This window comes from Manis pentadactyla, chromosome 13 (assembly GCF_030020395.1).
Source record: "Manis pentadactyla isolate mManPen7 chromosome 13, mManPen7.hap1, whole genome shotgun sequence".
NCBI classification, from domain to species: domain Eukaryota; kingdom Metazoa; phylum Chordata; class Mammalia; order Pholidota; family Manidae; genus Manis; species Manis pentadactyla.
Window position 1 is genome coordinate 90,022,683 of NC_080031.1, and position 24,685 is coordinate 90,047,367.

Sequence of the window (24,685 nt, forward strand, 5' to 3'; positions counted from 1 at the left end):
AGGGGGACATCTGGCGGACCAGAGCAAGCATTTTTGTATAGCAACAACTTTCAGGACAATGGCCATGAACTCCATAACCCACATCAGCTGGCGTCACTCAGCAACTGCACGTCAGGTGTCTATGCTCCCCTTTGGTCCTATAGGTGCTTCTGATTGGACCTTAACCTGTGAATATGATGGTGGCCACTCACACTCTCCATCAAATATTTCCAGTTTGCTTCCCAGGGACATTGCAGCACTGTACCTCCCTACACCTCTGAGGCTTTATGAATTCACCTTAGCCAAGGAAATGTGAGCATAGGTGACATGCGCCACTCTTGGAAAGAAGCTTTAAATGCCAGGATGTGACTCACCACTCCTTCTTTCCCTTTGCTACAGTGAAGAACTGCTTGCTCTATGGGCCTGGATCCAGGAGGGAGGATGGGGCTAAACAGTGCTCATAGTGGGCCTCAGTGGGCATTTAACGTGAGAAAGAAATGAACCTGTGTTTTAAGCTATAGAGGTGTGGAAGCTGTTTGTTACCCATATCATCCAGCCTGTCTTGATTATTACCACCACATTATGAGGGGCAAATAATGCCATCTTTGCAAAATCAGCCACCTGCTGCCTATGGAATTTGCTGACTCACCTTTATGCTGCAGGTCAAATGGCCTCTATCAAGGAAGAGAATGAAGGGAAAGAAGGAGAAGGAGAAGAAGGAGAGGAGTAGAAAGAGGAAGGATGGGGAAAAGAGAGGGGAGAAGGGGGGACACAAAAGGCAGTGGCTATTGGTGACAGTGCAGTTTGCTGGCTACAGAATTCTTCCAGATGTTACTGGAACCTTCATGGGGATTATACTCTAACACATCTCAAGTTTACCTACCCAGTATAAGTTGTCAACATGCAAGTCTTAGACCACTAGACAAGAGAAACCATAAAGGCCACGCTCTTATTTTACAGACACAGAAAGTGAGACCAAGTTTTCAGTGCTGTAGAACATAACTTTCTACAGTGATGGAAATATTATTCTACACTGTTAGAGATACTAGCCACATATGACTAGTGAGCACTTGTGGCTAATGCAACAGAGAAGCTGAATTTTAAATTTTATTTTAATTAATATAAGTTTAAATATTCCCATGTGACCAGAGGTTGTTGTTTTGGACAAGTTTAAACAGTTTTTCAAAAGAATGGAAGTAGCTAGTATCAGGGTGAGGATTCAAAAACAGTTCCCCTAAATTTCAATTTAGAGTATTTTCCAAGCTCCTTAGAACTATGGATCAGACTGACTTTTGTCCTAATACATATATGAATAGTCACATGTTTTTCCCTGCCCTACTGTTTCATATAAGAACTCTAACGGAACTCTGTCCTAACATCTCAAAGGAGTTTAATATTCCAACACTTTCTATACCATCATGCAAGTATGGGGCTCTAAGTATGCCTGCTCCTGATTATAGGTAATGTAGTCATTAAACATAGAAATTTTAAAGAAAGAAATTTTATAGAAAATAATTTATAATGCTACTGTAAGCCTCAGGCATGAACTTAGTAGGTGACTTCATGTCAAGTAACACAATTTGGGGAATTTTCTAAAATGCCTGTTTACTTGTGTATCAACAAAGATTCTAAATATCTTTCCCATCTTCTAACTATAGCTTGCACACCATGATAAAATGAGAAATATGGTACAAACTATAAAACAATTTTCTATTAAAAAGCTAATAAATAGATTTAAATAAATACAAACTGGTATATTAAAGAGTGAGAAGTGATTTGTCTTTATGATCTGACATTGGTGTGAGAGAAGACAGAATGTGATCTGAGGGTTACCTTCAGGGAAGAATATACTCATTGCTGAGCACTTACTCTGCAAAAGCTCTTGACATATATTTAGTTAAAGTGCACCTACAAGGAAGATTATCTTTATATTTCTGTTTATTAGACTATCCAGATCACATATCTAGTAAATGATAAAACTGCATTCAAAATTAGGCAGTGAGTCTGTGCTGTAATTTGCGGGATAAAAATAGAAAATGTAAAAATTATGAAGGGCTAAGAACCAGGAAAACTGATTTCTGTCTTAGATCTGTCATGAATTCACTTCAGAAAATTGAGCAAGAAACTCAACTCTTCAAAGGTCATTCCTTTATATTTATAATTTCTAAAAATGTTCTACATGTTCCCCAAGGCAGCTGGAATACTATAAAAACTATGGATTTTAGATTTCAGTCCAAGTTAAGGTTCTGTTTAGTCCTTAGGCATGTTTCTTAATGTGAATCTACTGGCCTATAATGGTATGTGCAAAATGGTGCTAATATTGCCATTTTATAGATTTGTTGTATGGATTAAATGAAATAAGCCACTAAAGTACCTGGCATGATGCCTACCTGTAAAAGGGCTCAGAAATTATAGTTTTCCTTTTCCCTTTCTCCAATCCTGTCCCAATATGCTAGGTGAAACTGCCTACATAAACCATTCCTTACCTCTCAGTAAACACTAATTAACTGGAAACACTGTGGGGGATTCATTTATGATCTGACCATGGTATATAATGACTAGCCATCATCTGTGCTTTTGATGTAACAAAGCTCATATCACATCAATGCATAAATCTCAAGGCATGTCTATATGTAAGAAGAAAAAGAAAATGATTTTCTGACTAGCAATAAAGTCTTAATGCCTAAACTAGGAGTGTAACATTTGCCAGGCAGAATAGCAATGAAACAAATCAATAATCAATTTAAGTACACTGTCACATAAAAAATGGACATTGTAAATTACATATTATTTCCAAACATTAAAATATTCGGTGGGGGGAGAGAAAAAAAGACAGCAGTGTGAGAAGTGAGGCAGAAGTCTCCTCCTAAAATCACATAAAACATGAAAATACAGCAAATACAACTAATCCTGAAAAAGCATCCTGAAGACTTCAGAACAGACTGCCTACATCTGGGGAAGAAGAGGAGACCTCATACAAAAAGGTAACTTTGCAAAGCTGTGATCTGACAGGACCCAAGCCCTTCCACAATACCAGCCACAGGCAGCAGGAAGAGGAACAGCAGGAAGAGCAGGGAGGGAGTAGAAGCCCAGGACTGCTGAACACCCAGCCCTGAAGATCTGCTCCAGGAGCACAAACCCACATTACATGGTGCTCTGGAGATTAGTGGGGTTGGAAAGCAAAGACTGGTGGAATAGTCAGAGAGACTGAGAGTCCAGCCACTTGTGGAGAACAGGTACACACAACCGACCCCACTGGGGCAAAAGAAAGGTGAGAAGTTTGAAGGACTTCCCAGCAAGCAGCAAGAGGGGCACTAAAGGGGCAAAGATTACACAGGGCTCTCTCCTCAGGAGAAAGGGGAGGTGGACAAAACATTCCAGGCATGCTCAGCCCTGCGGGTTGGGAAATCTCAGGATCTCCAGATGTGCCAAACCCCTGGCTGGCAATGCAGCCCTGAGGCCCCCACTTTGATAGGCAGCCTACCACTCCTTCCTCCCAGAAGATACTGGTCCCACTCACCTGCCACCCTGTCATTGCACCAGGCCTCCTAGAGGGTGTCCCACCTATGGCAGCTACAGGGGCATAGCAGAGAGGCTCCTCCCTGTGTGCATGACCCACCTGACCTGGCATTAGAGGAAGGTGTTACAGCTGGGAAGGCAGGAAACCCTCCCAGCTGAGCTATTTCCTCCTGGAAGACACCAGTTCTGCTCACCTATGACCACTGCCATTGCTGCAGGTACACGGAAGCTCTAAAGAGTATTCTCCTTGCTTGTGCAATCACCTGATGGCCCACACAGCTAACTTTACAAGCAAGGCAAAAGGTATACACCCACTGCTCACCAACAGCTGGGGCTGCCACACCAGAAATTGAGCTTCTGGGTCCTAGAGGGTACTACCTAAACAAAGTTATTATTCCATAGGAAATGCTAAAAAGAATAAAGTGGCAAAAGAATTACGTCCAAATAAAAATTAGAAGAAAAATCACAAGAGGGCTTAGTGAAACTGAAATCACCAATATTCTTAATAAAGATTTCAAAATAAAAGTCATAAGCATGCTCATGGAGCTACAGAAAAATATTCAAGATCTCAGGGAGGACTTCAAGAAAGAGAGAGAAACTTTGAAAAATACAGTATCTGAAATGAAACATAAAATGGAGGGATTTAAAAGCAAATTAGAAGAGGTAGAGGAGATGGTCAATGGAATACAAATTAGAAAACAGGAAAACAAAGAAGCTGAGGCACAAAGAGAAAAAAGGATCTCTAGGAATGAAAGAATATTAAGACAAATCAGCAACCAATCCAAATGAAACAATATTGGCATTATAGGGGTAAGAAAATAAAAAGTGAGAGAAGAAGGGATACAAAGTGTCTTTGAGGAAATAATTGCTGAAAATTTCACTAATCTGGGGAAGGAAATAGTCTCTCAAGGCCATGGAAGTGCACGGATCTCCCAAAGCAAGGGACCCAAGAAAGACAACACCAAGACATATAATAATTCAAATGGCAAAGATCAAGGACAAGGACAGAGAATTAAAAGCAGCCACAGATGGAATATTACTCAGCCATAAGAAAAAAACAAATCCTACCATCTGCAACAACATGGATGGAGCTAGAGGGTATTATGCTCAGTGAAATAAGCCAGGCGGAGAAAGACAAGTACCAAATGATTTCACTCATCTGTAGAGTATAAGAACAAAGAAAAACTGAAGGAACAAAACAGCAGCAGAATCACAGAACCCAAGAATGGACTAACAGTTACCAAAGGGAAAGGGACTGGGGAGGAAGGGGGGGAAGGAAGGGATAAGGGTGGGGAAAAAGAAAGGGGGCCTTATGATTAGCATGTATAGTGTTGGGGGGCACGGGGAGGGCTGTGCAACACAGAGAAGACAAGTAGTGACTCTACAGCATCTTACTATTTTGATGGACAGTGACTGTGAACTGGGATGTGGGGGGGGACTTGGTGAAGGGGGGGAGCCTAGTAAACATAATGTCCTTCATGTAATTGTAGATTAATGATACCAAAATTAAAAAAAATAAAAAATAAAAATAAAAATAAAAGCAGCCACAGAGAGAAAAAAAATCACATACAAAGGAAAATCCATCAGGCTATCATCAAAATCCTCAGCAGAAACCTTACAGGCCAGAAGGAAGGGACATGACATATTTAATGCAAAGAAATAGAAGGGCCTCAAACAAGACTACTCTACCTCGCAAGACTATCATTTAAATTTGAAGGAGGAATTAAACAATTTCCAGATAAGCAAAGGTTGAGGGAATTTATCACAAACAAACCAACTCTACAGGGTATCTTAAAAGGACTGCTCTAGATGGAAGTGCTCCTAAGTCTATAGCTGTCACCAGAGAAAATAAAACCATAGTAAAGGAAGTAGACCAATTAATTACAAAGCAAATACAAAATTAAATCAACTACTCACAAAGTTAGTCAATGGATACACAAAGAGTACAGAATATGACACATAATATATGAAGAGTGGAAGAAGAAGAAGAAGAGAAAAAACAAGAACTTTAAGACTGTGTTCGAAATAGAGTAATAAGGGAATTAAGTTAGAGTGTTAGATAGTAAATAAGCTGGCCTTGAATCTTTGGTAACCACAAATCTAAAGCCTGCAATGGAAATAATTACATATCTATCAATAATCACCCTAAGTGTAAATGGACTGAATGCACCAATCAAAAGACATAAAGTCACTGAATGGATAAAAAAACAAGACCCATGTATATGCTGCTTATAAGAGACTCACTTCAAACCCAAAGACATACACAGACTAAAAGTGAAGGGATGGAAAAGATATTTCATGGAAATAATAAGGAGAAAAAAGCAGGAGTAGCAGTACTTGTATCAGACAAGTTAGATATCAAAACAAAGAAAATAACAAGAGACAAGAAAGGACATTACATAATAATAAAGGGGATGGTCCAACAATAGGAAATAACCATTACAAATATATATGCACCCCACATAGTAGAACCTATATATGTGAAACAAATACTAACAGAATTAAAGGGGGAAATAGAATGCAATGCATTCATTTTAGGAGACTTCAACACACCACTCACTTCAAAGAACAGATCAACCAGTCAGAAAATAAGGAAACAGAAGCACTGAACAATGTATTAGAATAGATGGACCTAACAGAAATCTACAGAACACTCCACCCAAAAGCAGCAAGATACAAATTCTTCTCAAGTGTACATGGAATGTTTTACAGAATAAATCACATACTAGGCCACAAAAAAGAGCCTCAGTAAATTCAAAAAGATTGAAATTGTGCCAGCCAGCTTCTCAGACCATAAAGGTATGAAACTAGAAATAAATTATGTAAAGAAAACAAAAAATCCCACAAACACATGGAGGCTTAACAACATACTCCTAAATTATCAATGGATCAATGGCCAAATTAAAACAGAGATCAAGTAATATATGGAGACAAATATAAACAACAATTCAACAGCCCAAAACCTGTGGGATGCAGCCAAGGCAGTTCTAAGAGGAAAGTATACAGCAATACAAACTTAGTCGTGAAACAACAATACCAAATGAAGACACTAAACTCACAATTAATGAAACTAGAAAAAGAAGAACAAATCAGGCCCAAAGTCAGTACAAGGAAGGACATAATTAATATCAGAAAAGAAATAAATGAAACTCAGAAGAATAAAATAATATAAAGAATCAATGAAATCAGGAGCTGGTTCTTTGAGAAAATAAAATATATATATATAAAACCCTAGCCAGACTTTGCAAGAAAAAAGAATGTACACACATAAACAGAATCAGAAATGAGAAAGGAAAAATCACAGTGGACACTCAGAAGTACAAAGAATTATGAGAGAATGCTATGAAAAATTATACGCCAACAAACCGGATAACATAGAAGAAATGGACAACTTTCTAGAAAAATACAACCTTCTGAGAGTGACCCAGGAGTAAACAGAAAATCTGAACAGACCAATGACAAGCAATGAAATAGAATGAGTAATCAAAAAACTACCTAAGAACAAAATCCCTAGCCCAGATGGCTTAACGGTTGAATTTTATCGAACATTTAGAGAAGACCTAATACCAATCCTCCTTCAAGTTTTCCAAAAATTAAAAAAGGAGTAAACACTTCCAAACTCATTCTATGAGGCCAGCATCACTCTAATACCAAAACCAAAGACACCACAAAAAAGGGAAATTACAGACCAATATCCCTGATGGACATAGATGCAAAAATCCTCAACAAAATATTAGCAAACCAAATTCAAATATACATCAAAAAGATCGTGTATCATGACCAAGTTTAATTTATTCCAGGGATGCAAGGATGGTACAATATTAGAAAATCCATCAACATCATACACCACATCAACAAAAAGGACAAAAATTGCATGATCATCTCCATAGATGCTGAAAAAGCATTTGACAAAATTCAATATCCATTCATGATAAAAACTTTCAACAAAATGGGCATAGAGGGGAAGTGCCTCAACATAATAAAGGCCACATACAACAAACCCACAGCCAACATAATAGCAAAAAGCTAAAAGTTTTTCCTCTAAGATCAGGAACAAGAAAAGGTTTCCAAATCTCACCACTTTTATTCAACATAGTACTAGAGGTCCTAGCCATGGCAATCAGACAAATCAAAGAAATAAAAGGCATCAAAATTGATAAGGTAGAAGTTAATCTGTCATTGCTTGCAGATGACATAGTATTATACATAGAACGCCCTAAAGACTTCACCAAAAATTTATTAAGACTAATAACTGAAATCAGTAAAGTTGCAGGATACAAAATTAATACACAGAAATCTGTTGTATTACCATATACTAATGATGAACTACCAGAAAGAGAAATCAGGAAAACAATTCCATTTACAATTGCATCAAAAAGAATAAAATACATACAAGCAAACCTAACCAAGGAGGTGAAAGACCTATACCCTGAAATCGATAAGACACGCATGAGAGAAAATAAAGAAAATACCAAAAAAATCAAAATACATTCAGTGCTCACAGATAGGAAGAATTAATATTGTCAAATGGCCATCCTGCCTAAAGAAATGTACAGATTCAATGCAATTCCCATCAAAATACCAATAGCATTCTTCAACAAACTAGAACATATAGTTCTAAAATTCATGCAGAACTACAAAAGACCCCAAATAGCCAAAGCAATCCTGAGAAGGAAGAACAAAGTTGGGGGGATTACGCTCTCTAACTTCAAGCTCTACTAAAAGCCACAGTAATCAAAACAATTTGGTACTGGCACAAGAACAGACCCATAGACCAGTGGAACAGAATAGAGAGGCCACATATGAACCCACACATATATGGCCAATTAATGTACGATAAAGGAGCCATGGATATACAATGGGGAAAAGAGAGCCTCCAAAAAATGGTATTGGCATATCCGGACAGCTACATGTAAGAGAATGAAACTGGATTACTGTCAATCTGCATACACAAAAAGTGAACTTGAAATGAATCAAAGACCTGAAGGTAATTCATGAATCCATAAGACTCAGAAAATAACATAGGCAAAAATATCTTGAATATAAACATGAGCAACTTTTTCCTGAACACATCTCCTCAGGCAAGGGAAACAAAAGCAAAAATGAACAAATGGAACTACAGCAAACTAAAAAGCTCTGTACAGCAAAGGACACCATGAGCAGAACAAGAAAGAATCCTACAATATGGGAGAATATAGTCATGAATGACATATCCAGCCAGCAAGGGTTAACATCCAAAATATATAAAAAACTCACACTCCTCAACACCCAAAAAACAAATAACCCTGTTAAAAAATGGGTGGAGATCTAAACAGACACTTCTCCAAAGAAGAAAATCTGATGGCCAACAGGCACATGAAAAGATGCTCCACATTGCTAATCGTCAGGGAAATGCAAATTAAAACCACAATAAGACACCACCTCATACCAGTTAGGATGGCCAACATCCAAAAGACAAGGAACAACAAATGCTGGCAAGAATGCAGAGAAAGGAAAACCTTCCTACACTGCTGGTGGGAACAAAAATTAGTTCTACCATTGTGGAATGCAATATGGAGGTTCCTCAAAAAACTAAAAGTAGAAATACCATTTGATCCAGGAATTCCACTCCTAGGAACTTACCCAAAGAAAACAAGATCACAGATTCAAAAAGACATATGCACCCCTATGTTTATCGCAATACTATTTACAATAGCCAAGATATGGAAGCAACCTAAGTGTTCATCAGTAGATGAGTGGATAAAGAAGAGGTGGTATATATACACAATGGAATAGTATTCAGCCATAAAAAGAAAAGAAATCCCACCATTTGCAGCAACATGTATGGAATTAGAGGGTATTATGCTCAGTGAAATAAGCCAGGCAGAGAAAGACTAGTACCAAATGATTTCCCTCATTTGTGGAGTATAATAACAAAACAAAACTGAAGGAACAAAACAGCAGCAGGCTGAGACTCTAAGAAGGTTCTAGCTGTTACCAAAGCAGAGGCACTGGGAAGGGTAGGTGGGGAGGGAGGAAGAAGGGGATTTAAGGGCACTATAATTCACAGTCATAATACAGGTAGGTCACGGGGAAGGCAGGACAGCACAGAGAAGACATATAATGACTCTACAGCATCTTACTACACTGATAGACAGTGATTGCGATGTGGTGTGCAGGGGCAACTTGGTAATATGGGTGAATGTAGAAACCATAATGTTGTTCATGTGAAACCTTCATAAGATTGTATATCAATGATATAAATCTTCAATAAAAAAAAGACTTGGAAGCAGACTATGCTCTCATAATAGAGAAAAATAAATACACACAAGAACTCAGTTGGACAACTATGTAACCATTTATGAAATATAAGTAAACATACATTTGTGTATATATATATATATATCTGTGAAAATGAGATTAAATTCCTTGAAAAAATCATTGGCAAATGTACTTAAGAGTTTTCAAAAAAGGAGATTTCTAGGAGGGAATACAAACTAAAATGCAATTTTTTTAAAATTGACTACATAAAAGTTTTCTTAAAATGTACCCAATCTGATCAAAATTTAAGAAAATGTTTTATAGAAATTATCAAGTTCATTCTACAATTTTTATAGCGATGCAAAAATCCTAGGATAACCAAAGCAATTTTATAAAAGAACAAAGTTGGAGGCCTTATCCTGACTTCAGAACTTAGCATAAGCTATAACAATCAAGACGATTTGTACTGGCAAAAAGAGAAACATTTAGATCATCAGAACAGAATAGAGCCCAGAAATAGGGTCCACAGCACATGGGCGATGGATTTTTTACAAAGGTGACAAAGCATATCAATGGGAAAGAGCCTTTTAACAAACGATGCTGAATCAACCCACTATCTGAAAGCGGGGGGGGCAGAGAATAGTGACCCTTGTCTGATATCATATACAAACTATTAACCTGAAATGGAACATAGAAATGCATGTCAACAGTACCCAGCATGGCTCCCAGCTTATACAGATGGGTAGCAAGGAAATTACACACTCTCTCCATGTCCGAGGCATCAGAGACCCCTCAGCACAGGAAGTGAACATTAGCTGAGAGCCTGGCCAGAAGCTGGAATGAGAAATGGAACCAAGAAAATCCAAAGTGGGACATAAGCGAATCTGATACTTGATTTGATGCTCACAGCAAACCTATGAGTTAGACACTCTTATTAGCCCCATCTTACCAGTGCATCAAGGAGATACACTCGAGCCAGGCTACACGACAGCTAACTTGTGGAGCCAAGATCTGAAAGCAGGTCAGTTTGACTGCACGGCCTATTAACCACCACAGTAGACAAGCTTCCCACCATGATCAGGTTAAAATTGAAAAATGCAGGGAGTTTAACATGTTAGTTTATGAAAGAGCTTTCCTTGCCAGCAGAAACATTTGCTATCTTTACCCAGAACCAGAAGGAATAACCAATCCCACTGTATCATGGCAGGTTAGCTGATGACTCACAAGCCGAGTATCTGATCTTCTGGGCACTGCAGTCATCCCCCTGCCATTGCCCAGCCAGAGGTCCCAGCAAAGCTTCTGCATCAGCTTCTCTAATTCTAAGGAAATTCATACGTTTCCCTCACTTTCTGTCTGCCTGTGTGTAGTTTGAGGAACATTAAAAGGACATTTTGAATTAGAACTTGCAGCATTCATTGCTGCTCATTCCTGTTAGATCCAATAGAAAGCAAAACAAGAAATTGTTCCATTTCCCAGGTAACTGTTAACTTTACCTGGGCAGAGTTCTATAAAACACGTGATTACTATTGGTGGAAAGGCTGTAACCCAGTGGGTGTCACTTCTCGTCTCCTTCATGGATTCAGCGGGAGATGATGCAGCCTCATTGTTTTCTTATCATAGAATAAATAAAGCAATACAATCAGATGCTTGGGATATTCTGAAGCTGTCTCATGGTTGGTCAAAGTTCTCCTATAAGCTGTACTCAAAATGTTTCAGTAGAGATTTTTTTAAAGGATTTGGCTAATGGCACAAAAAGGGTCACTGGGTGGCCTTTATACACTCCCTGGTCCAGAATGGGAAGGTCTGACTTTTGAGAACCCATGGGCTGAGTGAAATCACAGTGTTCAAGGTAGCCTTGATCGCAGAGATAATACAATGCAGAAGGTGTGTTGAAGGAGGTCAGCTACCCCAGGCCCACCCTCTGCATTTGAAGCATGTTGCTGTTCTGCCCACCACAGGAGCCCTCTCCTGTTGGCATAGCCTGTCTCTGATGTGCACTGAGACTCATACACAGCGTTACACCTGTGGTTTAAAGTCACTCTGTGATTTCTAGTGACTGACGCCACTATGAGGCATCTATGGCCCAATCTGGTGCAGAAGCCAATGGAAACGAACAGAGTTGCTGCCATAAAGGTTGCCACTAACCTTCTTGTTCCCCTTAAGAAATTAAGTACTCCAAATATTAGAGCTCAACATGAAAGTAAAGATCATCTATCTAGGATTTCCCAAATGTCTTTTGCTTGTGATTTTGGCCATATCTGCATCCCATCATTACTATTATTTACTAAATTTTTTTTATGTCTCACTGTTCTTTTTACTTAACATTATCACCCCAAAAAATCATGTGCTTTATATGGTATATATATTTATTCTAATACACATTGAAGGAAATGTATAAGAAGTAGTAATATCCTACACATACCACCTAAAATCACCTTAATGACCATCACTGTATATATATCTCACCTTTGTAAATACTAAACTTCTCAAATATTCCCTCTTGGATGGATGAACTGATAAAATAAGTAGACCTCCCAGTGCTACTGATGTATTTTGCTGCACAGCTGGGACTCACACTCAGTTCTCTTGACTTTGTATCATGCTGACTCAACAGCATTGAAGGAAGGCATGATGAATGAGCAACTTTAAAACGTTCTGCCCTTCTCAGCTCCATGTGGTGATTAAGAGTCTATACTGTTGTTCAAGCAAAACCAAAGCAACCCACGGCCCACCCACCCACCCAAGTTGTCCCTCCTCCATGCTTAATGATTCTAGCAGGCTTCTCCTGTTCCATAGCTTTTACCCTTCATCCTTCAACCCTCATCAGCATTGTCCTTCATTCCATCACTGTCAGTGGCAGTGACCTCTTCAAAGTTGGAGCAAAGGTCAACATGCTGTACTTTGCCTACAAATCACCATCCTTGCACTGAGCATTTAGAAAGTGTTTTACAATCTTTCCAAAGCCCTTTCCCAAACTTTGTCATTTTTTATTCCTCCCAATACCCCTGCCTGGTACATACGTAAGCCACACAGGGAGTTTTGTCAGCATTGCACACTGTGATCAAAAAAGGAATCTGCCATGTTTGTACTAATAAGGAAGAAGGAAGAAAAGAGTCTGATAAAGAATTAGCATAAAAATATCACAATATATCTGTTAATATATCCCCCTTTGAACACACATTTGTATTGCTAACATGAGTGATGGAAAAGTATTCATGCCATGCTAAGAAATGAACCCTGCTTCCATAAAATGTTCCATTTTATCCATTATCTTAAATGATGGGCTCATGAAAGCTGTCAGTGAAGTCAGTTCAACATCCCAGCCTTCAATGAACAGAATAAAAAGTGACATCCTCTTGATTAGAATTAATTTATTTGCCATGGTAGAACATGCAATATCCATCTCCCTAATGGTTCTAAAGTCCTTGAAAGAATGGATAAGGCAATGAAAGTAAATAAACAAGGCTCCTGGGAGGGGACAAGATTTGTTCAGCTTGAGTCAGAATAGCTCTAGAGAAAAACAATTCCTAAACACATACCAGAAAGACAGACAATGTTGGTGGCCAAAGGCACCATCTTCAGTAAATGAATCATTATTAATGCTGTCAGCCCAGGATGTGGGATCCGATAAGCTAGTGCATACAGGCCACATACTCATCCCAGGCCCCACTGGGTGGACTTCTTTAAATAAATCTCTCTAAAATATAGAACTACACTTGAAAGTTCACCAACTTTCAAAGGTCACTAGTAAATCACAACTGCAGGGTACCACACGGAAGCTTAACGACCTTAAGAGTCAACATACCTCCCTGCTTGTCACCTTAATCACACAGAATAGCTCATTTGCCTCAACCTGACCTATCAATGGCCTGTTAAGCTGTGTCGCCACAAATTACTATTTGTAGGGAAACATTCTTAATGGTTCTCAAATGGTTATATAAATTCTTATACATATATGAGTTCATGCTGCACAAACATGAACTCTGGTCTCCTGCCATCTCTCTTCACTCCACTATTCTTCCATGCCCAGCACACCCCCTTGGCTTCCTCCCCCCCCCCCATGCCAAATCACTGCACCACCCCTTTAAGAAAATCATAAATAAAACAAAACACAAAATCAGAAAAACAGAAAAACAAAACCTACTGGAATATGCCCCTTTTCAAACCACAAACTGATGAAAGAAATATTTTAAAACATATGACAAAAAGATGTGGTGAGATTATTAATACATAAAGCAGTCTTAAAATCAGTAAGAATAAAGCAAATGCCCTGTAGGAAAGCCTTGCACAGACGATAGAAGCAGACAGTGCACCAAACAAGATGTGTAAATTGCTGATAAGCATATGAAAACCATTCAACATTTTAAATAATCCAATGTGCAGACATAAAACTGAAATAGCATTTCCTGTCTATTAATTGAGACTTTAAAAAAAAAAGAATTCCTAGTGTTGGTTATAGTATGAGGAAGCAAAAATTCTCATAATAAGTTTGTGGAAATGAAAATTTACATGATCTTTATGAAAGGCAACTTGGCAATACATATAAGAATTATTATAATGGGCAACTCAGTTGTTACGATGCTTCCTCTCCTAAAAACTATCCTGAGGAAGCAGTAGAGATGGCACAAAGATTTCTATAAAAGGGTATTTATATTTTACAGCATTATTTACTGTGCTGTAAACTTGAAAACAATCAAAATATCTATAATTTATGATTTGGTTAAATAAGTCATTGTATATCATGATATATGTGATTTGTATATATTAATATCATGATATACTGTTACATCATGATTTATATTGTTACATCAATATAGAATGCAATGAAGCAATTAAAAATAGTGAAGTGTATTTATCAACATGTAAAATGTCAAAATAAAAGGAAAATCAGAATTTTGCATACACTCATATTGTGATATATATCATATATACATATATATGTTGGACATATATAAGAAATAATTTAAGCTGCAAGAGCTTTGACTTTGTGCTTTTTCCAAAAATTCCACATCTCTATAATTAACATGTAAGGTTTTCATAATCAGACTCAAGGCATCCATGCCCAGATAACACATGCATTAGTCATCAATTTTATACTGCCTTTGCCATTTTTTAAATGTTATTTCATGGGAATGCAAAACCAAATTGATGCACACCTGCGCTGGGTTATCTGAATTGCACCCATTCCATACAGAGGTCCACATCGAGCTAATAGGTACTCTGTAGAGGGAATGTAACATCACAAATGCTAACTTGGTACCCCAAAGCTAACCATCCTCTAAGTGTGCAGTGCATGTTCCATAGTAGCAGAGTATGACAATAATCTCTGTTGAGAATTCTGACACAGGATTCTTTCATCTTCAGAAACCAATCAGCAGGTCAACAGATACAGGTGTCCTTCAGATGCAGAGTGAGTCATTCTACACAAACAGTCCATGGCCTGAATACCCTACTCCAGCCTTATACTCTTCTATTAGCTATTAGGGCCCTGTTACATAATCCTGAGGCAGTGATTCAGATGTCATGGCCTTAATGGATGAATACTGAAAGACCCTGTACTCAATTTCCTTGTGCCATTTCTTCATTAAAACCATGCTCTGGGTCGTTTTCTAAAGGGCCCTAGAGAATCTGGCAATTCATTGAATGTGCTAGGCTGCATTAAAACAGCAGTCCATTGGGTCCCACTTACATTTCATTGCAGAGATCAATAGAGCACTCTATTCAATGCAGAAGAAATTTGGTCATCCTTCTTTGGCATGACTTGGAGTCAGTGGTCAGTCTAAGTTTTACTCCCAAGTATATGGAGATTTTTCTAGGACCACCTAGTCTGTGGGCTCTGATCAAAACTCCCACAGACAGAAGGGAAAGGAGTGTTGCCATGGGTCCTGCTCTTCTTTCTGGAGAGGCAAGTCCATTTCAGAAGATTTTAATACAAATAAATACTAAGCTATTTTCCTCCTCTTCTTCAGAGTGATTAGACATATGATGATTTAACAAAGGAAGAGTTGAAGTTATATGTACAAGCCCAAGAAATATCTTTAATATTAGGAGGACCTTTTCTGAACTTGAAGCTGATTCAGCAGCTGAGTGAATTGATTTGAGTCCAACAGTATCACTTTATTTGCCTAGAATAATGAACTATGAAAGCATGGGTGTCGGAGTCCGGGGATTGCCTTTGAGATTTTGGGGCAACGCGAAGAGCAAAGAAGGCAGCGGGAGTCATCATGAAGGGTGCTCAAACAGGCCACTGTATTCTGCACACAGCTGTACTTCTTATACTGCTATACTGCTAATTCCTGGTCACATGGGTGTTTTAAGATGCGCATGCATGTGGCCTTCATGGCCAGGCATCTTGCCTTCAAGGCCTTTATCTAGCTCTTTTCCCATGGGTACAACAGGTTTCTCAAGGCCAGACATATCTAGGGTGAAGGAGCAGGCAGCTGTCCTCATTGAACAGTAGGGAAAGGTCGGGGGCCTTCCCTGCAATGGGTCATGCCTAAAAGAAGGGATGGTACCTCCATAAGTCCAGTTGTAAACAGTGGCCAATTATAGAGCATGAAATCTCAGTGTACATTTAAAATAACATTCTTAGTCATTCACATGCATTAAATGTGTCTCATCATTCCTCTTTAATACTAGTCTGGTTTAGAAAATAAGACCAAATGTGAAGTAAAATTGAGAGCTATAACCACTGAAGAAATATCTTAGGAAATCTGCTATTTCTCAAACACTGTATTCTTTCATTTCAGCTGGTCCTGAGCCTAGCTTTGACATTGAGATGGGATGTTTTCAATGACGGAGATTCAAGGCATGTATACTTGAGCAGTGACAAAGATCCAGATACACATACATTACGTTATCATTTTTATACTTTGCCTTCAGGCAAGAAGCTCTCAACAGCCCATCTCTATTTCAGAGGAAATGGCTAAACCCAATTTCCCAGGTAAAACAAAGTCAATTTTCACCACAATGTAGCTATAAACAGGATGCCCAGCCTCGAAATAGGAACTACATTATTCTTACACAAAAGGTCAGAGACATCTGGCCTCAATATTGTTTCGTGTTCTGTTGGCAATAAAACATTTTCTCTTTGAAAACTAAAATGTTCACACAAGTTAGGAAAATTGCTAGAGTTTTCCTAGTTAACTGAGCTGAAATTTATTCCTAATACTTGTTCTCTTATAATTTAATAGCAGTCTAACAATATCCAACTTCCTTTTAGCGTTTTGCATCAAAGTATAATAAAAAGATATGGTGAAGGGGCTTTTAGCAGAGGATAAAAACTTTATGAGCATGAAGTCTCTAGTTAAATGCTTGTGGATGCTTATTTAGCTGTTTTTCTTCATTAAATATGAATTATAGCTCTTTAAATGCTGATTTGGAAATCAGGAAGGTTTAGTTTTACTCTACTGCTTTATATCCACAGGCAACATAAATCTATTTAAAAGCTGATTTAAGAAAGCAACTTGGGGAAGCAAATTGCTGGTGATTTGATCCCTTGAATTTTACATGTTACATAATCAAAATCAGGTTGTACTGAGTACCAAAAATGTTTATTTGAATGTGATTGAAAAAGACAATTATTTCTTAAAAGGCAAAGGATGGGTAGTGGTGGAGTTCAAGGCCTACTTGCAAAACTAAACACATGTGCAGCATTCAGAGCTCAAACAATGCCCCATCAAGTACAGGTAGGGTAAAGAGGAAGCCTCATTAGAGGCAATCTGCCGAAAGGCAGGTTTTTTTAAATATCCCTATGTTGGCTTCTTGATTGGAAAGTGCTGATAGCTATTAAAATTATAACTCAAATGCAAAAATACATTTGGATTATTATTTTCATACTGAAAGCAAGCCTTTTTTTGGTTAGTATAGCATTAAACTACTAAAGTTTAGAAAAGGACAAAAATTTTATTATTGTATGCCATATTTAGCAATGTGGTGTCTTTGAGATTAAGGTTAGCTTAGCTTACCAAGCGACTATTTCCACATCTTTCACACACCAAAGTAAAGAAATAAGGTACAGACATCCCTTTGTTTTAAGACTGTCCTAGAACACATTTTATCCAAACTGACATCAAGAATTGTTGGAAATGGAAAGTATCGTGTGGTATCCACAGCGTTGTTTTAATAGTTTTCTCACTCTTAAGTGAAGGGACACAAACTGATTCACTTCCCATTTTCCTGCAAAAGGAAAGTTGACTTTCCATGCAATGTTCTGACAAATATTATCTCTTCCCACTTCCTCACAGCTGAAATGAACACACGTGTGTGCACGTGCACACACACACACACACACACACACACACATACACACAAAGGACAAGAGATGTTTTTTAATTTAGTCTTTCTCTTTTATCTCATTTTCAATGCTGGATGATCAGAGACAGGCTCTAGAACTTAATTTCTTCTTTTGATTTAATAACCACGTGTCCAGTTGTGGATCTTATGACCTTAGCAATTTCCATTATTTAGAAAAAGCACATTCCATGGTGGTGATTTCTGATTTGGCTTACACTTAAATCACCTCTACCAACTCACAAAGCATAGGCAGACACATCAGGCATATCTTTTTGATGTAAGCAAAAGATAAAGGAGGCACATTTTCAGAGCCTTCCAATTTTGACCACTAATCAAGAGTCAATTATGCACAGTGAAATCAATTCTATTCTTAAATTTTTTTAACTTTGAAGGAAAAGGACAAATTATACAGTTATTTATCACAGAACTGAACTTTTTAGGTATGGCCAACTGTTCAGAAGTCAAGCAGAAAAAAAACTGTATTGCAAGAAAAACATGCAAACTTATTGGCTCAATTTTGTAAACTGAGAACTATGGTAATCTTACAGTAAAAATGACATTTGTATACAAAAGATTCTGCTGAATAGAGAGCCATTCTACTGGTGAGGTAGGATGGTTATGTAAGTTCTTTCTCGTTTCTGTTCAATCTAAATCACTCTGATCATATTTTTTTTTAATCCAAACTGATTTGCAAGTCAGAATTAGAGACAATGTACTGACTAAATTACTACTAACTTTAAGATAAAGAACAAACCAAGTTTGAGGTAACAGAGTCAAATGTGAAAAGATATGTGCTATAAACCACTACTTAGTAAATCACTGGCAAAGAAGTAACTAACAATGATTATTATTATAATCACTGAATATTGGTAAGATGACAATTCTCCAGGTTAACTAAACAATCGGTTCTTTGAGTAAGCCATTCCCAAATCCTCCCCCCAGAGTGGTTTTCATGAGGACCAAAGCTAAAAGAAGCTATTGAGTAGCTTAGCAAAGGTTGTATCAGTCACACCTAAGGATTTTCTTCACGAACTGGAGTAATTCGGTTGACTCTACTAACAGTAATAAGACACTTTTCACAATAAACTATGCACAGGCAAGGCCAATAGGTTGCTCAGGGAGTGGGATAGACTAAGCAGTCTAATCATTTAGTACAATGCCCTAAATTTTGAAAAAAAAAAGTTATTTTTCTTTTCAAATAAATCCCCACCTTCCTTCCTAGCAATAAAATGTCTTCTGAATCAGTTTCTATTCTACCTACTGAATTCTGTCTTTCATGATATTCAGCTAGACTCCCTATTCTTATTGAGGCATCTGTAACGGTGCCACTCTTGATTCTGATTTTTTGGTTTGGTATTTTTTTTCTTTAGTTAAAAAAAAAAAGGATCTGGTCTGCATATCCAGCTTTATTAAGGCACAGCTCATAGTTCATTCCACTAGTGTTTTCATTTATAGACCTAAGAGTTTTTATTTGACTTTCTTATATTCCCACTTCACTTTATAAGGACTTGAAGTGGTTATGAAATTGTACTGTAAGCTGGTATTTCCTTAATTTTAAAAACATTCAAGGGAGCCTGAAATATATACATGGATTATGTATATACAGTATATAATACAGTATGTCCTAATACATTCTTGGGGGGTTAACTGAGGCCAGAAAAGCAGCAGCATAGGCTGGAAATGAGTATAGAAGGAGATATCCATGCACATGATGGTAAGGTAAATTAAGTACAGTGCTGAATTTCCCCTCCTTCTCCTGCTTTTTCCATTCCTTCCAAGGGAGGAATGTCAACAAGCAGTGTTAAGATGAGTTGGGGAACCTGGGCATTGTTAGGGACAGGACCTAAGGCAGAAGCTGTAAAGACCCAGCCAACCCATATCGGCATTGGCATGTTTCATAATATCGTTGAGCCATTTTGGTAAATAAAGAAAGCTCACAAGACCCATTATGCTTATTTCTTCTTGTATCTTCCTGGTCACATTAATGTGTTATACAATGTGTTAGGACAGTAAATTGCAAATAAAAATATTTTACAGCAAAGAGGTTCACTTTATTTTTGAACCTGTATCCTCAATTTTAAAACTGAGTCACAATGCCCTCAATTTAATTCAGCAAGTTCAGTGAATATCTGCATGTACTATGTAGTAAAGTCCCTTATGTAGTTTCCACAAACAGCATTTATTCTAAGTACAGTTCTATAAAAAGATAACTTAGACCCAGATCCCATCAAAGATATATATAGTCTACAGTAGTAGACGTAAGAACAAAAAATGATTCATTCCTATATCATCAGAGCACGGTAAGTCTCTTAAAGGAATACTAATTTGTAATAATTTAGAGAAGAGATCATTCGCTTGGAGGGAACAGCAAATGTAGATTCCAAAGACTTCTTCATGGAGCATGGAGGCAGTACCTGAAGAAGTAGAAGGGGATGAGGAAACAGGAGGTAAAAGGCCTTAATAACCACGGAAGCAGAAGCACACATACCCCTAGGTTTTGTGTGGCAGTCAGCAGGGCCGCTGACTGAACATGCCATGACCCCTACAGCACACAGTGGACTCTCAGAAGCTGGGCTTGGCCATCTGACCGACTGACCAGAGAAATGTCCGCAGAACTGATACAAATCTCTTCCAGGTAGAAGCATTAAGCACCATGTTGGAATTTACCACATACTCTTGCCCTGGCCTTGGCGATCTGGGATGTACGTACTGAGGTGGATCCTCTGTGTGTTAGCTTGTGTCCATGAGTGGGCATGAGAAACGGAAGCTCCAGCTAATCTGTGGTGAGGGAGACATAGACTTTTGCTGCTATAAGCCAAAAACATACATATATATATATATATGAAGAGGTAAATGTGTGTAAGGCATAAAGAGCAAAGATAAACTAGTAAAGAAAAGAGAGAGAAAGAAGATTTATAAAGATACAGGAAAGCAACGTCATGAAAGGCATGAAGGGAAAGTTTCCAAAAGAAGGAAATTTCAAATAGCCCGGAGCTGCTGATAGAGGGAGATGAGGACCAGCAGGGTGAAGACGAAAATAAACAAGGGTGTCGATTCTAAGAGGTCATCTGTGGTCAAGGAGAGGAGACCGTGGGGCATGGTAGCCAGAGCATCAGCATGTGCAAGTCAGTAAGGGGCAGATGGGGAGCTGGAGGAACACTGAGGCTGCTTGGCCAAGGAGCCCATGACCGAGGGTGCCATAAAAATAGCCTGAGGCTACAGGGAGGCAATCTCATTGGTAGTATTTATAAAGAGAGAAAAGTATAAGCATATTTCAAAGTAGGAGAGAAACTGCTGAGAGAGAGAGAAAAAGAAATATTAAAAGGGCAAAATGAAAAGAGAGACACATCCCAGAGGGCGGAAAGGACAGAAAGTCAGAAGAAAGTTGCAGGCTCACCTCAGAAGACAGACAGAGGGACAGAAAGAAGTGTGGTGGAAGGAATGGTTCCAAGTCATTTCTTAGCTAACCTGACTCTTTCCAGGTGAGGACGCTAAGACTCTCTGGCCAATAACTAACATTTGTACTGCATTTGAAAAGTTTTAATTCTTAAGAAAACACTGTGAATTATATGGTATTTTACAGTTGATTAAAGAGAAGCTACTTGGCTTAAGGTTTCATAGGTAATAAGTCATAGAGCTAAAAATGGAGCTCAATCTTTGTTCTCCAAGTCCAGAATAAGAAGCAATATTTCTTCTAAATAAACACAAGAACTGTTGGTGACCATGAGTCATTTATTTAAAATATAAAAAGGGGAATGAGCCCCTTTTGGAAAATTTATATAATAATTCAGGATGAAAAATCCTTGCACGCCAAGGATCTGTGTGAGTCAGAATGGCAAGGGTCAAACTCTGCCTCAGCCCTGAGTAGATCTCTTGGGTCACTTTCATGCAGACCTAAAATTCTTGTTCTAATTGAAGTGACATTCATGAAGGAGCCATGGTGGGGTGGCACTGGGGAAATGTGAACTCTCCTAACCTCTTCTTAGTTCTTAGGTGATGAATGCTAATGAAAATGAGTCCAGAAAAATAGAAAAAAGAAGAAATATCACCTAACAGAAAAAAAAAAACCCAATAGAAAAAAAAAAACCACCCTCCCCATCCAGCTCTCTTCTGGTCTGCTATTTCAGTTTCATTAGGATTATATGAAGAAAAATGAATCTCTCAGAGCCTAATGTGAAATTGTGTGCCAGACTTGTTTATCCCTTTGTAGCTATAGGAGGCACTGCTCAAAAGAGGCAAGCAAAACAGCATTTTGGAGTTTATAAGGAAAATCATTCTCTAATTTTCGCAGAATTCAAATGAAAGCTGTGGTTTGAAGCCACAGAAACAGAATTAAATGTGAAGTTTAGAAGGGATTAATTTCATAAATTTCTTAAGTTGTTGATGGAACCATCTGGCAGTTTGAGAGATAACCATTAAAGTCTGTACAAGAAAATTTCTTTCTGTAAGATTATAATGACTGGATATTATAACAGCAGGAGAATAAAAACTAATGCATATTTTATCATTGAAAACAAATGCTCTGGACTTTAAAGGCATGTGGGATTTCTGCTCACTTCTTAAGGAAAGCATCTAATACGCAATACACGCCTTCCGGGTTCTCAGAGGGACTGCTTCATTTGATCTTCAGGAGGGCTGCGAAGGAATTTTCACCTGCACGATTTCAGAGGAGGAATTGTGACCCAAAGACGCCAGGCTACACTCAGTGTAAGCCATACAGGTGTAAGACAAAGTGTAAGCCATACAGGTGCAGCTTGAACTAAGATCCTTCTTGCTCAGCACTATATGCCACCAAACCGTGCTGCCTCTTCTAGCAATTATTCCTATTTATCAGTCAAGTTTAGGTGAGGACCAGGGAACTGCTTGTAATAACCGACACAGGTGTTCTGGCCAGTCTGAAAGTCAGTGATTTGCCAAGCGTTTTCATGAAAGCTCTCCTGTTAGTTTCTCCACCCAGTCCTGACTAAACTTCATTATTCTTACTATGTTAAGAAAGAGAATATATGTTGCATTTCAAGGTAATCTGACTCACAGACAAAAGCTGTGGTTCTTAAACTTGGATATTCATCAGAATCCTCTGAGAAGCGAGGAAAACATGCAGATACCTGGACCAAAATATGGTTCAGATTTGGGCCCATGTATCTGTATTTTAATAAAGTCCCAAAGTTTTTCTGGTGCCTATTATAATCTGAGATCTACTAAAATAGTGTTGTCCCAATATAGTGCAGTGGTCAAACAGCCTACTCAAACCAGAATGCCTGGGATGGAATTCCAGCTCCAGCATATGTGGGGTGTATACGCTTCCTCAGATTGTCATTTAATCTCTGTACAAATCCATTTTCTCACCTACAAAATGGAGGTAATTATCTATCTCATAAAATTCTTGGGAGGACAAATAAATTCCCATGTTTTGAGAAGAGTGTATCTGAGATTATCTGGCACATCTGAAATGCCCCACAAGTGATAGCAATTGTTCATCCGATACTCCGTTTAAGGAGGTAGAGCTGGAGGCTTTGCGATGCTTCCCACCTTAGGCAGCCCCTGTAAGCCTCTCTGCCGTCTGGCAAAGCAAGGCCGCTTCCCGCAGGGTCCACCAGCACGCAGGGGGCACATCAGTGGTCAGCAGAAATAGTTTTTAGTTAACTTGGCTACACACGGAGATCAATTGTTACCCGCTACTGTGGACGACCCCAACCATCATTTTTTGTGCATCCCCTTGCGCGTCCGTGTGGGCTTCTCCGGAGGTGCCTACTCCAACACCTCAGCCGCTTCTTCCCCAGCTCACTCAAAACCAATGTTTCCTTCCACACAGCTACCATGAGCGATTAAAAACGGCAATTACTCCTATCTGCCACAATTCTCTAGCACAACTTCTATAAAATGTACAAGCGGATGCACGGGGAACCAGGAAGCAGGGCTGCCCTGCTTAACCGCTTTAGCGAAGGTCACACGCCGCTGAGCTGCCTCACGGGGGCTCCGGAGCCCCGTAGGTCTCAAAGCCCAGGAGCCGCCAGAGAGAAACCCGGCCTGGCTCCCATCCACGGAGGGAAGGTAGAAACGGAAGGAAGACAGGCGCAGGCCACTCCAGATTGGTAGGCGGCCATCTGCGTAAGCAAAAGGAACTCACTTACCAGGCTTGTCTTCAGCGGCTGCCAGACCGGTGGGTCTCCGCACCTGCCACCAGAATCTTTATGGAGTTTGGACAGAGGCTTTAACTGGCTCAGCCACTACTCAGTCCAGAAGGTCCCAACCCCTTCCTCCAGGCTGACGCGGACAGCACCGTGTCTGAGGCGCTGCGTACATTCCAAGTCCCGCGTAGGGCGTGAGGAGGTCACGTGGAGGTCACGCCGTCTAGATGACCCCTCCCAACAGAGCCACGTGGTCAGCCCCGGCCTGCTCAGCTGTTCAGAGCACGTCTCTACAGTAGCCTACACGTTCCCCCACGCTCGCTCCCGTCCCCATCCTCTGCCCTGCACAGACCCTGCCCTGCCTACCGCAGCTCTGTGGCCTTGGGAAGTGAGGTGAGAGTGGATGCCAAGTTCTAACAGTCTCTCCACATCACTTTCTCTCCATATCCTCAGACTCATCACCACTCCACAGATCAGTCACCCTCAGGTTCCTGAACTCCCCCACATGCACCCTGAATCCTCAA

The 24,685-nt window shown here is 39.1% G+C and overlaps 1 long non-coding RNA gene across 1 annotated transcript in view; it reads right to left on the reverse strand.

The window, feature by feature from the left end:
- The window catches only part of LOC118917129 (uncharacterized), a 186,186-nt gene extending 161,887 nt beyond the window's left edge, over positions 1-24,299 (reverse strand). The window contains exon 1 of the long non-coding RNA XR_005026692.2: positions 24,165-24,299. This is a non-coding gene — a long non-coding RNA (uncharacterized LOC118917129). The remainder of the gene's footprint in view (positions 1-24,164) is intronic.
- Between the last annotated feature and the right edge of the window lie 386 nt (positions 24,300-24,685).